Raw genomic sequence first — 15,897 nt, forward strand, 5'->3', positions numbered from 1 at the left:
CTAGCATTTGGTCCCTTATATCTTGCTGGATCTTCGCCAATTGCTCTTGCATTTGCAGTTGTAACTGGTCTTGCATCTCTTTTTGAAGTTGTTCTCGTCTTTCCAATCTTTGATCCATATCTATTATCATTTTCCTTATACCGTAAAGATGCCTATTCACTTGACTTTTGTTGGTTCCCAGGTTAACTGAAATAATTTCACTTAATTAGGGTTCTTTTAGGGAAAGTCTAATGCAAATAATGCAATGCAATGCAAATGCATGAAATGAATGCAAAAGAAAGGAAGACATTGATTCTGAATTCAATTTCATTAGAACAACTTTTCTAAAAAAAAATCCTTTATGTGAAACGGACTACATATACGGCCTTTCTCTCATATTCCAAGTGAAGACACCTATCTTCCTCTTCATATCTGGATCTTATGGTCGAGTCTTGCAAATTCTCTAAGAGATGTCTATATTAGCTCCTTTTTGCTTGATCCAGGCAGCGACTCATTAATCACTTGTCCCTGCGATACTCGTTAGCTCCTTTAAGAAAGTCAAGACTTGACGACTCTCGAATAATCTTTGTCGGCTTGCATCCTCAGGCAATGAAGCAAAGTCTTGTATTTTTTCACGGACTATCAGCCTTCTTTCATTGTGTTTACTTGGACCATATTTAGACAATCGTGTTATAATCCACTTTATCAAAAAATTCATTTTCTTATGACAAACTGTTCTACTTAGCAATCAAATATGAATCAACACCTCCTTCCTGTGATGATGTAATGCAATGCAATTATAAATAAAACAAAAAACAAAACACGTTAGTACAGGATAAATAAATAACAAATAAAGCGATTTGGGTGACCACTAGGGGTTCGGAGTGGCTCTACCTAGGGTGGGCTTCTAGGTCTCTCTATATGTGGTTTAGTTCTAGAGTAAGGGTACCTGAACCGACAGATTCCTCGATCCTCACCCATTATAGGTTCATATGGACCGAGTTCAGTTCAGGGGAATACATTTCCCTATGGCTACACGGAGATGAAAATCTCACGAGGACATAGGTACGGATGTATCCCGAAAGCGACCCACTATCCTGCAAGGAGGTGAAAACCTCACGAAGGAGTAGTTTCTAGCTCCCATTTAAAAGGGTGTGACCACAACGGTCATGCAATGCAATATGCGAAACTATTTAAAGACTCAAACACACGCAGCAGGTATTATATCATAAACCACAAAAATAGCTGATGAAATGCAACGAAAGGATCGTATTTCAAAACCAAATTTTCAATCTTTGATAAAAAGACAAAAGTTAACCAACTTGTGGCTTGACTCTCTTATTGTCCCCAGTGGAGTCGCCAAGCTGTCGTAACCATTTTTTTGAAAAAAAAAGGGGAATCGACTTAGATTTTGAAAAATGAAAACGAATAGAGGGAGTCGTCACCAATCCTTTTTGATGAGGTGTGATTGGATTACCTTAAATTAATCATATTAATAAAAGTTAAGATCTACTAAAATGATAATTTTTGGTCTACGAAAATCAAAAAATGAGTTCGGGAGTTGGTTACGCACGAGGAATGATTAGCACCCTAGATACGCCCAAAATTGGTACCTAGTTGATTAATTAGTGTCTTAGTGTCGAAAATTTTGAAAACTTGAAAGAATTTAAAATACGATCCCTCTTTTGTAAAAACATTCGAACGTTAGAGGCCTTCTCATCTCGAAGCAACAAAATGTCATATCCAGTGAGTTAGGACACGACATCTCGAACTTTTGAGAATGAGCTTGCCTTTTACTTAAAAATCTGCGTATTTTAACGTCTCTTCAAAAGGATATTCGGTTAGTTAGGGTGAACGAGGAAAATCGAAACCCAGTAAGTTAGGGTACGATTCCTCGAATTTCTGAACACCGAATATTGCCTTTATTTGCGAAAAATCTCATTTTGAGGTAACAAAATGTCATACCCGGTAAGTTAGGGCATCACACCTCGTATCTCCGAGAATAAGCATTTTAAAACTTGTATCGTGATTTAAAAGAATATTCTGTTATTTAGGTTAAACGAGAAAAATCGAAACCCAGTAAGTTAGGGCACGATTTTCTCGAAATTCCAAATACGGAGTATCGCTTTTTACGAAAAAATTATTTCCGTCGGGATAAGGTTAATATAACATAAGTTTGTACTAATGAGATAAAGAATGCATAAATGAATACAAATCTCATATTAATGAGCTAACAATATCAACATAAATGTAAACGTGAATGATAACGATGAAAATAAAATAAATAAAATAACAAATAAGCTAAAAGAAATGATAAATAATCTAATAGTATTTAAAAAAAACTAGTTATAAATATTACGTAAAGTTATTAAAAAGTTTTGATAGTAATACTAATGGCAATAATACTAATGGTGATAGTAAACGTACTAAATATTTTAAAGTTCGGAACTATATATAAAAGTGTATATACATGTATAAGTACATAATGTGAATAAGGAGTAGAAATAATTTAATGTATTTAAAGAATAATGGGTAATATATATATAGTGATAATACAATGGTAATAATACTAATAAAAGTTAGCAGTAATAGTATGATTTAAGAGTGTCAAATAATAGAATAGAGGGGTGGTAATAATAATAATAATAATGAAGACAAGAATATTAAATTACACTAGTAAAATAATAATATAGTGATAATAATAGTATATTAGATAACAATAAAAATAAGTAATAATAATAAGGTATAAATAATAATGATGAAAATAATAACAGGTAACAATAATAATAATAATAGTGACGATAGTAGCAATAATATGTTGATAATACATAATAGAAGGAATAATAATAAAAAGATATAGGAATAATAAGAATAGTAATAACAACAATAATAGAGAATACAATATATTAATGATAATGATACATGTTAGTGACGATAATAATAATATATATAAAGATAGAAAATAATAATATGGTAAAATATTAATATATTAATAAGAATAAAAGTAACAAAATAAGATTATAATAACGATATTAACAAGAATAAACATACAAGAGATAATGATAATAGCAATAATAATAATATATTAATAATAATAATGTTCAGGATGATAATAATAGTAATAAAAATAGAACAACAAATAATAATAATAATACTTTAATAAAAATAATAAGAATGTGTTAATAATGATAAATCAATGAATTAATAACAAAATGAATAAATAAATAAAATATAAAAATAAAATATAATTATAATAGCAATATCAACAAAATAATGATAATAATAATAATAATAATAATAATAATAATAATAATAATAATAATAATATGAAAAGGATGGAATTGAAGTTAAAATGGGAGTTTTTTGGAGCGAATTGAAATGAAACGAAAGTATGGGGCCCAAATGTAACGCGCACAAAGGAACAAGGACCTTGAGGGGAAATATTCCGAGCTTCTAGAACGACGCCGTTCGTTGGTTTGTGTAGTAAGAAGTTTGAGGATTAAATTGAAATAGATGAGCAAACTGTGGCCAAAATTATAAAAACGAAGATGACCAAATTAAAACATCTCCAGAAAGCGGAAGGACTGGGCACACAATTATCCTAGTAGCAGCAAAACACGCGGATCCTCAGGCGTCGGGTTGGGTCACCCGCGGGTCAGACGAAACGACGCCGTTTTGGAGTTCAAACCCTAGGCACAAAACGGTGCCGTTTTACCCTGTTATAAAAGCCAAGTTTTTTTCAAAAAATTTCATTTTTCTCATTCTTTTCTAGAAAATGCTGAAAACTCTCCCCTAAATCCTCTCAAGCTTCTCCCCTCCGGCGGAGCCCTGGTCGCCGGACCACCGCCGTCCGTCGTCGTCGGCTACCCCAAAAGGTATATTTTCCTTCCCCCTTTTTATTATTTAATATATATATGTAATATATGTATTGTTTTTAATAGAATATATATTGTATATACCAATAAAATTGAAAAAAGGAAAAAAAAGAGATAAAAAGGTAAAAAAGACCTTCGATTCGGCCCTTGCTAGTTCTTGCTGTGATTTAGTATATTGAAGCCCCCTTTTTGATGATGCTCTTCTTTTGTATTTTATTGATGTTATTTGTTTTTGAATCACTGTTTGTTTTTATTCAATGTCTCTCCAAAAAAACCTTTTTTTACAATCGATTTTAGTATGGCTTTTTATAGCCATTTACAAAATTTATTATATATATATACTTGCTGTCTTTTCTTATTTTGGCTTTTGCAGGTGCAAGTGGAGTAAGTGGAGGTGCTGCAGGGTGGTGGAGTAGGTGGTGGTGCAGAGGCATCAGAGGGCAGGTGGCTGAACGGCTACGATTTTTAGGTTTCCCTTTTTTTCTCTTTAATGTATTGGGCTAGGGTTCTTTTGGGCTTGGGGCATTTAGTTGGGTATTAATTTGGGCCCGCAAATTGGGCTTGTACACTTATAATATTGGTAGAATGAATTCTGATTGATCTATAATTATTATTGATATGTTGTGAATTAGACCAAGGGAATTATGCATGATTATTTGATTATAGGACCTTAAAGAATCGAGCATGATAAGTTGATATTTTGAGAAATAAAATTTTTAGACTATTTTTCCTAAATTCAGGCTTATCTTGAAATCTTAAGTACATAGGAATGACATCAAAAACCCAAATTTTTGGTGAGATTTTTGAGCCTTTTGAGCATATAGCTTTCTTTCTTGCTCACTTCTTTTGTGGTTTGAGTGTGTCAACATTGAACTGCTATTCTAGAACTTGCTTCAATTATACATGTCGAGATCACACGTATGATTTGATATACTGAGGTGATAAAGGCACTTAGGATTTAACCCATTTACTCCATAAAAAGCCTTCCCACATAATTAAACCCTTAGTGAACCCCTTTTAGAGCTTACTAACCCTTTTCTTTGACTAACCCTCATCATTAACCCATAACCCATTATTGTTGAAATCCTCTTACTTAGTTTGACACTTTTTATCGAGATTGAATTTAATACTGTTACCCTACTATGTTCGCCATTTTTTGTTGCTGAATCATGAAATCTGATTTCCATATTGTATTGACTTCTGATTTGTTCTTAAAAAAAAACTCAGTATTATTATTGTAAGTCTCAGCAAGCTAAAGTTTTCATGAACTCATGTAAAATAGTTCTAGATATTTGTTTGTTGTTCAGTAATTAAGTTTTTGATAGTGGGGTAATATATTAAAATTATCTCGATTCTAACCCTTGTCTCTTTAGCTTGTATCGATACCTCTAACCTAAACCCCATTACAACCATGCAAAAACCTTTTGATTAGTATATTGTATCATTTACAAGTGGTAGGGATTTGATTTTCATGCAAGCTTATGGTAATAACTTTTCATGTTAGACAATCGAATGCTTAATCTTGAACCTTAAACACTTTGAGTGATTTGAGTGAATCTTTAGTGAGGATGTCATCTCTTGTATATTTAGGACTAAAGTTAATTACCTAAAGGAAGAAAATTACCTATAATTTTGTTATCAAAGTATTCGATTTAGATTGTTTTAGGTTTTTAAAGCCCCTATAGTTGAATTCTCGATGTATGATTTTTCGTAGAATAATTTGTAACATTACCAGTAATGCTTATATGATTGAAAGGAATGAATTCTAGCAGTAAATGAGAATTTTGCTTGAGGACAAGCAAATACTTAAGTGTGGGGGTATTTGATAAATGCCAAATTATACATATCTATACCCCAAATACTTAGCATATTTATGGATGTTTACTACTAGATTTGTCGATATTGGTGCTCTTAATCCGGTTATTTCATGTTTTGTACTCAGGAGAGCACCAAGAGTCAAAAGGAGCTAAAAACGAGCTAAAAAGGGACAAGACAGACCAAATTGAGAAGATGACATGGCCTAAGCCTTGCCACACGGGCATCTCACACGCCCGTGGCCTTCGGATGTGTCGACCAAGGTTTTCACGATTCACACGGCCTAGCTATTGAGCCCACACGGCCGTGTGAAATTTAATGGATCGAACATGGCCTGGCAATCACGTCACACGGTCGTGGCACACGGGCATGTCCCTTTTTCAAAGAGTTGTATTTTACACGGAAAAGGATACTTAGGGAGGAAGAAAGCCAATCCAAAGCCTATATAAACACCCTAAGTGTGACCTAGAAGGGGGCCGCTCTTCCAGAACTTTTCTGGAATACAGAACCACACACCAGGAATTACTTGAAGGAAGCCAGACGATCCATCCCAAAAGCCGGAGCTACTCTAAGACGGAAGATCTCTCTCAAATTCCTTCAGGGGTTTTAGAGTTTTCTTCATGTTTTGTTATTTTTATACTTTTGAGATGTACTCTTATTTTATTATGAACTAAACCCCTTAGCTACCTAAGGGGGATTAAACCTATGATGGATCTTGTTATTATTATCTGAATTGTATGATAAATACTTGATTTGTTTTTAATTATGTGTTTTTAACGCTTGAGTTAATATTCCGGGTATTAATTCATGATTTGATGTGCTTATGCAGAGGAGGAATAGACCCTGCTTAAGAGTAGATTTGGCATAGGAGTTGATGGAATGCCTAGAAATAGGGTTACGAGATTTTGCCGGATTAGGGTGAAACCTGAAATGGGAGTCCATAGAGTGGTTTACTGCTTCCCTAGGGGTTTTAATTAAGAAAGAAATTTTGATTAATTCAACTGAGGGTTAGACATTATTAGACTCGAAAGGGATAATAACATAGGTTAGGGAGTCTCACGGATCAAGTCAAGTGAATAAATCGTCCGGTTCAAAGTCAGATAACAAGTGAAATCTAGGTGGATTCCTCCTTGGGTGTCATCTTTATCAATTGCTTTTCTTCAAGTCTTCTTCCAAATTTTCTCTTTGCTTTAATTAAATTAGTTAATTAGTTTACATAATTAGTTTAATAAACAAATCCTTTTATTCCTAGGCTAGATAATAAAAAGATAGTTATTACTAGTACTTTTGGTTCCCTTGTGTATGATATCCCGGTCTTGCCATTACTATACTATTGTTCTATAGGTGCGTTTGCCTTGTCATCATGATAATAGTTATTCTAGGTTTGATCTTCATTATAAATATTTATTACTTGTTACGAATCACGCAATCAGTAATCACGACAATGGTTGCCCAGAGATATATGAGGAAAGGATATGAAGCCTACCTTGCATTTGTACTGAACACTAAGGAAACAGAGCTGAAAATCGAGTCCGTGCCGATAGCATGTGAGTACCCAAATGTGTTTCCGGAGGAATTACCTGGATTACCTCTTGAAATGGAGATAGAGTTTGGTATTGAATTGGTGCCAGGGATGACTCCCATTTCTATTGCCCCGTACAGAATGATGCCTACCGAGCTGAAGGAGTTAAAAGCACAGTTGCAAGAGCTGATAGATAAAGGATTTGCTAGGCCAAGTTTTTCACCTTGGGGTGCCCCCGTGTTGTTCATAAAGAAGAAAGATGGTTCGATGAGGTTATGTATTGATTATCGACAACTAAACAAAGGTGACTATCAAGAATAAGTATCCTTTGCCAAGGATCGATGATTTGTTTGACCAGTTGAGAGGAGCCACCGTATTCTCCAAGATAGACTTGAGGTCTGGCTATTATTAGCTGCGAGTTAAAGACTCGAATGTACCCAAGACAGCTTTTAGAATGAGGTATGACCATTATGAATTTCTTATCATGTCGTTTGGGCTGACGAATGCACCGGCTGTGTTTATGGATCTAATGAATAGGATCTTTCAGCCATATTTGGATAAGTTTTTCGTTGTGTTTATTGATGACATTTTAATCTACTCTAAAGATGAGACAGAGGATGCGTAGCACCTGAGAATTGTGTTTCAGACCTTGCAGAAAAGGAAACTGTATGCTAAGTTTAACAAGAGTGAGTTTTGGCTCCAGGAAGTTGGATTTTTGGGTCATATAGTTTTAGGTGAAGGCATCCTAGTTGATCCAAGTAAGATTTCTGTAATTGTTGAATAGAAATCGCCAAAGAATGTAACCGAGGTTAGGAGCTTTTTGGGCTTAGCCGGTTACTATCGAAGGTTTGTAAAATGATTTTCCATGATAGTGACTCCGATGACGAAGCTGCTACAGAAAGATGTTAAGTTTGAATGGACAGAGAAGTGTCAGTAAAGTTTTGAGAAGTTAAAGACATTGCTGACTGAAGCTCCTGTTTTAGTGTTACCTAAATTGGGGAAAGAGTTTGTGGTCTACAATAATGCATCCTTAAATGGATTGGGTTGTGTACTTATGCAAGATGGCAAGGTGATAGCCTATGTTTCACGGCAATTGAAGCCTCACGAGAAGAATTATTCAACCCATGACCTAGAGCTTGCCGTTGTTGTTTTTGCCTTGAAAATTTGGAGGCATTATTTGTATGGCAAGACTTGCCGTATATTCACGGATCACAAGAGTTTGAAATACTTGATGACTCAAAAAGAATTAAATTTGAGACAATGGAGATGGTTAGATTTAATTAAGGATTATTATCTGATTATCGACTGTCACCCGGGAAAGGCAAATGTGGTCGCTGATGCATTGAGTAGAAAATCCCAATCTGCTTTGAGAGCCATGGATACTCGTTTGACATTGCTTGATGATAGTTCAATTTTGGCCGAGCTGGATGCTTGGTCGAAATTTCTGCAGGAAATTCATGATGCTCAACTTAATGATGATGACTTCCAAGCAAAAAAGGCTCAATGTGAGTCTGGTGTTGAGTCAAATTTCTGAATTAGTCCTGATGGATGTTTAATGTTTAGAGGTAGGGTTTGTGTACCCAAAAACAATGAACTTATTCGAAAGATTTTGTAAGAAGCACATAACGGTCATTTGTCTGTTCACCCTGGAAGTACCAAGATGTACAATGATTTAAAGAAGATGTACTGGTGGAACGACATGAAAAGAGATGTTTCTAAATTTTTATCAAAATGGCTAGTATGTCAGCAAGTTAAAGCTGAACGTCAAGTGCCTTCAGGTTTGTTACAGCCTGTAATGGTGCTCGAATGGAAGTGGGACAGAGTTACTATGGACTTCATAACAGGATTACCTTTAACTCCAAAAAAGAAAGATGCCATATAGGTTATAGTGAAAAAATTGACAAATTCGGCTCATTTCATCCTGGTAAGGACGGATTATTCTCTTGATAGATTGGCCGATTTGTACATTTCTGAGATAGTAAGATTACACGGAGTACCATGTCGATTATTTCGGACAGAGACCTGAGGTTCACTTTGAGATTTTGGAAGAAGTTACAAGAATCCTTGGGTACAAAGTTGAGCTTTAGCATAGCTTTTCACCCTCAGACCGATGGTCAGTTTGAGCAGATGATTCAAATTCTTGAGGACATGTTGCATTGTTGCATCCTCGAATTTCAGGGTAGCTGGGAAAAAACCTGCCATTGGTAGAATTTGCCTACAACAATAGTTTCCAAACAAGTTTGAAGATGGCGCCTTATGAGGCCTTCTATGGTAGGACATGCCGAACTCCATTGTACTGGATAGAACTTATGGAAAATCAGATTCATGGAGTTGATCTGATTAAAGAAACTGAAGAAAAAGTTAAAGTGATACGGGATTGTTAAAAAGCAGCATCAAATAGGCAAAAGTCTTATACTGATTTGAAAATAAAGGAAATTGAGTTACAAGTTGGAGATAGAGTATTCTTGAAAGTATCTCCATGGAAAAAGGTATTGAGATTTGGTCGAAAAGGTAAACTGAGTCCATGATTTATCAGACCGTACGAGATCACTGAAAGAGTTGGACTGTTAGCCTATCATTTGGCGCTGCCACCCGAACTGAAAAAGATTCATGACGTGTTCCATGTATCCATGTTAAGGAGATATCGATCAGACCCCTCTCATGAAATTTCACCGACTGAGATTGAAATTCGACCGGACATGACCTATGGAGAGGAACCGGTTAAGATATTGGCTCATGAAGTTAAACAGTTGAGAAATAAAGATATGGCTCTTGTAAAAGTTTTATGGCATCGTCATGGTGTAGAAGAGGCTACATGGGAGCCAGAAGAAATCATGAGAAGTCAATATTCAAATATGTTTTCTAGTAAGACTTTCGAGGACGAAAGTCCCTAAGGGGGGAAATGTAACATCTCAAAATAGGGCCTAGTCGGAATGGTGGTTTCGGGACCACAAATCCAACATCAAAATATTTAATTTATGGTTATTATGAGGCCTAGAATATGAGTATATGCATGTGTTAAAGTTTCATGAAGAAATTCTTTGAGTAATGTGTTCAATTGGAATTAGGGACTAAATTGAATAAACTGAAAAAATTGAATTCTAGAAGCAATTTGTATGAAATTGCTTTGGGTTATGAATTAGAAGGTCTTGGAGAGAAATTTGCCCAAATTCTAAGTTTTTGGACAAAAATGGGCTTCTATGGATGAAATTTTAAGGAAATGGCTTAAGGGCATTTTGGTCATTTGGTATTTTAATGAAATAAAATGGGAAAAATGAACCAAAATCAGCCCATTCTCTTCCTTGTCCATCCGAAATTTCAAGGGTTTCCATAGCTAGGGTTTTCAAGCTTTCCAAGCTCAATAGTAAGTGTTCCCAAGCCCCGTTTTTCATGCTCTTTGTATTTTTGAAATCCCGGTAGCTTGCTCTCTCCATTTCTACTCATATTTCATGCTAGGGTTCATGTTTAAAAAATTACCCATGTTTGAGTTACTTGTATGTTGATGGAATATGGAGGAATATGAAACATGAGTGTGTATTAAACATCTTTTCCTAGTTGATTTTCATGAAAAACCCTTATAGGGACTATTTTGCGACAGATGTAAATGTGTGGTAGAAATGAGAAAATAATTGAAAATGTGGGCTACCATAGGAAGGAAAAGTGTTCGTCTAGGCTTAGGTAAGATAAAAAGTGCATGTGTTTCATTATACAGCCTAGGGACTAAATCGTAAAAATATGAAAGGTTAGGGGCAAAACGGTCATTTGGACTGGGGTAGATATTAAACTTAAAATGTATAATGTAATGCATTAATGAGTTAATTTTCTTGTTATAGGCCCCGAGGAACAAATTTTGGAGGTCGATTGAGGTAAATGCAAGGTTTCGGAATAACCGAAACACAACTTCGAAAAGAATACCAGGTAAGGTCGGATAACTTAAAGTAAACCCCTAATATGCATAATTAAATGATTTATGAATGCATGATGATTGCATTTATTATTAGCATGAAATATCATAGGAATGCATATTTGATGGTAACATGTGAAAAATGTCTCGGTTGAGGTTGACAAAAGGACTTCGAAGGATAAACCCTCATTGATATGTGTAAAGAGATCCTGCACGGGTTGCAGTAAGGATTTAGCCCGGACAGGTAATTCGTGATCTCAAGTATGAAAAAGATCTAGCCTAGACGAGTGATCCTTGAATGATCAAGCCTCTCGAAGAATATGCGTGCATTATGGATTTAGCCCGGACAGGTAATCCGATTAGGGTCTGAATTTAGCCTGGACTGGCAATTCAGATCTGAGCTCATTAAGGGTGTTTGTCGCTATAAGAGATTTAGCCTGGACTGATAATCCCGACATCACCTTATGAGTTCATGATATGGGGGATTTAGCCTGGACTGATAATCCTGCCATGAGATGTGAGGTTCATGGGAGTGCATATATGTGAAATGATCATTTGTAAGAATTGACGGATAATGGGTATTCCATCGAGATTTCCTAGAAACTCAACGGGATTAATATGATATATGTCAATAAGATGATAAATGATGAGCTTATCTACATAAATTATATGATACTTTGTTATATGACTAACTTATTGATTGAGTGCATGTGATAGGGAATCTTTTCATAATTGATGATTTCATGATTTAAATATGGATGTATGCTAATTACTCAGTAAGTTTACTTTCCGGTTATTCGAGCTTACTAAGCATGTAAATGCTTACCCCTCTCTTTTTTCCTTGTTCCACAGAGCTCGAGGACTCATAAGGACTAAAAGACAATTGGAGAGTCAACACACTATCAACTAGACAAGCTTTGGTATAAAGACTTTGTTCATTTTGTTCAGTGGCATGTATAGTATTTTTGAGTATTTTGTTATATGTGTCATTTGATTTGCCAAATGAAGGCATGTAAAAATATGTTTGTCTCTTTGTATATGGCCACAAAAATTGGCTTAATTGAAGTAGGTTATGACCTACAAATTTATGCATGGTTTTATTTACAAGTGATGGGTTGTTACCTATTTGGCAATGAGTCACATGAACTAGCCAATTTCAGATGAATTAAAGTGACATGGGAACCCATAAACACTAAATGGGAAATAACCTATCTGGTATGAAACCAATGATATGAGGTTTCCATACAACTAGTTTTATCAAGATTATTTACAAGTGTATATTTGTGTTTTACTTTGAATTTGGTAACCACTAAGCAAGTAGTAGAAATGGGTGACTAAAAGCTTGGAAAATAGCCTATTAGAGTCCTCATGGTTAGACACACGGGCGTGTGTCTAGGCCGTGTGTGACACATGGCTCCCTCTCATGGGTGTCTGCTATGGCTGTGTGTCCCCTGTACTTAAACTTTCAGCTCAAAGTTGTACACGGGTAGGCTACATGCGCGTGCACCATGACTGTGTTAAAAAGACAGTGTTGTCCACGAGCAGGCAGCACGGGTGTGTGCGATGGCTGTGTTGATAAGTTAGTGTTTCCCATGGTTGAAGGGCATGGGCGTGCCCCAAGCTACACTGGTGTGTGAGTCCACACGGCCCACCTACACGGGCGTGTAACTCTTTATGAGAAGGAAAATTTTCTAAGGAGCCCAAGGTTTAGCGAACGTGCCCGAATTTGTCCCCCATTGCCTCTAGGTATGTTATAGGCCTTGAAGGTCTATATAGGCGACGAGTTGTTCATGGATGAAAAGCTTAAAATTTGAGTAAAACTTGGTGACCCAATTTGGTACGGTTCTAAATGTAAAGTCCTGGTAATACCTCAAACCCTATCCCAGCGTCAGGTACGGGTGAGGGGTGTTACAGGCCATATGAAAGAGATTAGGCCTGGTGGGCCATATGCATGTATGTGGACTTGTCTAGGTTTTGTAATGGGTTTGGGCCTAGTATATGATGACTGCATAAAACTTAATTAATTTAGTGAGACTGTGTCATAGGGTTAAGGTGTGGCTACGGGTATATGCATGTCTAAGATTAGATCTAGGGAGAGCTTGGTACTTAAGCGGTCTTAATAACTCACCTCCTCTTCTCTGGAATCCTACGTGGTGTATAGTATTTGTTCAACTTAGTGATAAACCGTAATTTAGACATATTTTTATCCCATGCTTAGCACATTTTATGGATGATTTCTCTTTAAATTTGGTGAAATTGATGCTCCTAATCCTTTAATTTCATGTTTTACACTTAGGTGAGCATAGGAGAGTAAAAGGACCGAGAAACGAGACAAAAATGGAGAAAACGGGCCAACATGGGAAATCAACACGGCCTAGAGTTCCCTACACTAGTATACCACACGCCCGTGCAGGTTCAACAGGCTCTAACACGGCTTGGAGTCTTCACAAAGGTAGACCACACGACAGTGTCAATTTGGCAGGATCGAAGCACGATCTACACGGGTAGACCACACGCCCCTACCTGTTTAATAGCCTCAACCACGGCTTGAAGTAATCGCACGCGAGCGTGTCATACGGGCGTGTCCATGTTGAGCCCAAGTTGAGTTCTATTCGAAAAAGGCCACTTTTGAGGGCTTTTAGGTATTCTAAAGCCTATTTTAAACACCCTAGAGGAGGAGGAAAGAGGACACACAGAGTATGAAGCAAGGAATTACTCAAGGAAAGCCAATTGATCCATCTCAGACGCCGGATTCACCATCAAGACTAAAGATCTCCCCCCAAGTTCCTTTAGGAGTTTTGGGTTTTCTTTATGTTTTGTTATGTTTATTCTTTTGAGATGTTTTCCTTCATAAATATGAACTAAATCTCCTAAATACCTAAGAGGAATGAAACCTAAGACAGATCTTGTTATTATTATCTGACTTGTATGATAAATATTTGACTTGTTCTTAATTATGTGTGCTTAATTCTTGTTTTAATATTCCAGGATATTGATATAAGTTAATGCGCTTATTCAGAGGAGCAAAAGTCCCTGTTTAAGAGATTTCAATTATTCAACCTAGGGTTAGACGTTGTTAGTCTCGAGAGAGATAATAATATAGCTTAGGGATTTCTACGGATCAAGTCAAATGAATAAATCGTTCGATTCAGAGTCGAATAACAAGTGAAGTCTAGGTGGATTTTTCCTTTGGTATTGTCTTAATCAATCGGATGTTCTAAACGTATTTTCGAAAATTTTCTTTCTGTGACTTCTTAGTTTAGTAATTAATTTAGATAACCAAACCTCTTAATTTTTAGGCTAGATAATAAAAAGGAAGTAAATACTAGTACTCGTGGTTCCTTTGGGTTCGATAATCCGGTCTTGCTAAACTATACTACTGTTCTATAGGTACACTTGCCTTAATCTTGATAATAGTTAGTCTCAAGAGCGATTCATTTATAAATTTTTAAAACCTATTGCATTATCACGCACGGTCAAGTTTTTGGCTCAATTGCTGGGGAACTAGGAATTAGGAAAACTCAATTTTAATTACTTTAGCCATTTACTTTATTTGAAATTTAAGTTTTTATTTTCTTTTCTGATTTTTTATTTTATTTTCTTCTGACAGGTTTTGCAAGTTTATGACCAGAAGGAACTCGTCAAGACCATTACTTTTTGGCGGTGAGATTGATCGCACAGTTCGCAGAAATCGAAGAGAAATAAGGAAAAGCTTAAGGTATACAGAGGAAGAGAAAGAGGATGATACTCACACCACAACCGAGGAGATGGCCGACAATCAGGAAAATCCGATACCTCCTGCGATTGCCGCTAACCTAGTAAATCAGAATCATGCTCCATGCACTATGCATGATTATGCTAAGCCAAATTTAACAGGAACTGAGTCGAGTATAGTTAGGCCTGCTATTGCTGCAAATAACTTTGAACTAAAACCTAACACAATTCAAATAATACAACAATTTGTTCAGTTTGATGGTTTGTAGGATGAGGATCCAAACGCTCACTTGGTGAATTTTATGGAACTATGCGATACATTTAAAATTAATGGCATTTCTGATGATGCCATTCGCCTTCGGTTATTCCCTTTTTCATTGAGAAACAAAGCTAAACAGTGGTTGAACTTGTTACCACGAGGGTCAATCACTACTTGGGAATAGATGATCGAAAAGTTTTTATTAAAATATTTCCCATAGGTTAAAACAGCCAAATTACGTAATGATATCTCTTTTTTTGTGCAGATGGATTTAGAAACACTCTACGATGCATGGGAAAGATACAAGGACCTTTTGAGAAGATGCCCTCACCATGGGTTGCCATTCTGGCTACAGGTTCAAACGTTCCATAATGGCTTGAATCCTTCGATTAGACAAATGATTGACGCAGCTGCTGGTGGGACTATCAATAATAAACCACCTGAAGATGCTTATGAATTTATAGAAGAGATGTCACTGAATAATTATCAGTGGCAAGTCATGAGGACAAAGTGAACAAAAGCAGCTGGTGTTTTTAACGTCGATTCAGTTACCATGCTCTCCAATCATGTAAAATTATTAAATAGAAAAATTGACGGTTTACTTGGTTCTTCATAGGTGCACCCAGTAATGCAATATGAAGCAAGTGGAGGTGGATCGAGTAATTTAGAATACCCACCTTATGGCCATAACATGGGGAACGAACAGTTAAATTATATGGGTAATAATCCAAGACCTCAAAATGATCCTTATAGCAATACTTACAATAGAGGTTGGAGGAACCACCCAAACTTCTCATGGGGAGTCCAAGGGAATCAGAAACCAGCACCC

At 36.1% G+C, this 15,897-nt stretch overlaps 1 non-coding gene across 1 annotated transcript; it reads right to left on the reverse strand.

The window, feature by feature from the left end:
- Positions 1–15,300: 15,300 nt before the first annotated feature.
- Positions 15,301–15,407, reverse strand: LOC121210512 (small nucleolar RNA R71). The gene has a single exon (XR_005905630.1). It is a non-coding gene; the product is annotated as a small nucleolar RNA R71 (small nucleolar RNA).
- Positions 15,408–15,897: the final 490 nt, after the last annotated feature.

The sequence above is a fragment of the Gossypium hirsutum genome, chromosome A11, assembly GCF_007990345.1.
Source record: "Gossypium hirsutum isolate 1008001.06 chromosome A11, Gossypium_hirsutum_v2.1, whole genome shotgun sequence".
Lineage (NCBI taxonomy): Eukaryota > Viridiplantae > Streptophyta > Magnoliopsida > Malvales > Malvaceae > Gossypium > Gossypium hirsutum.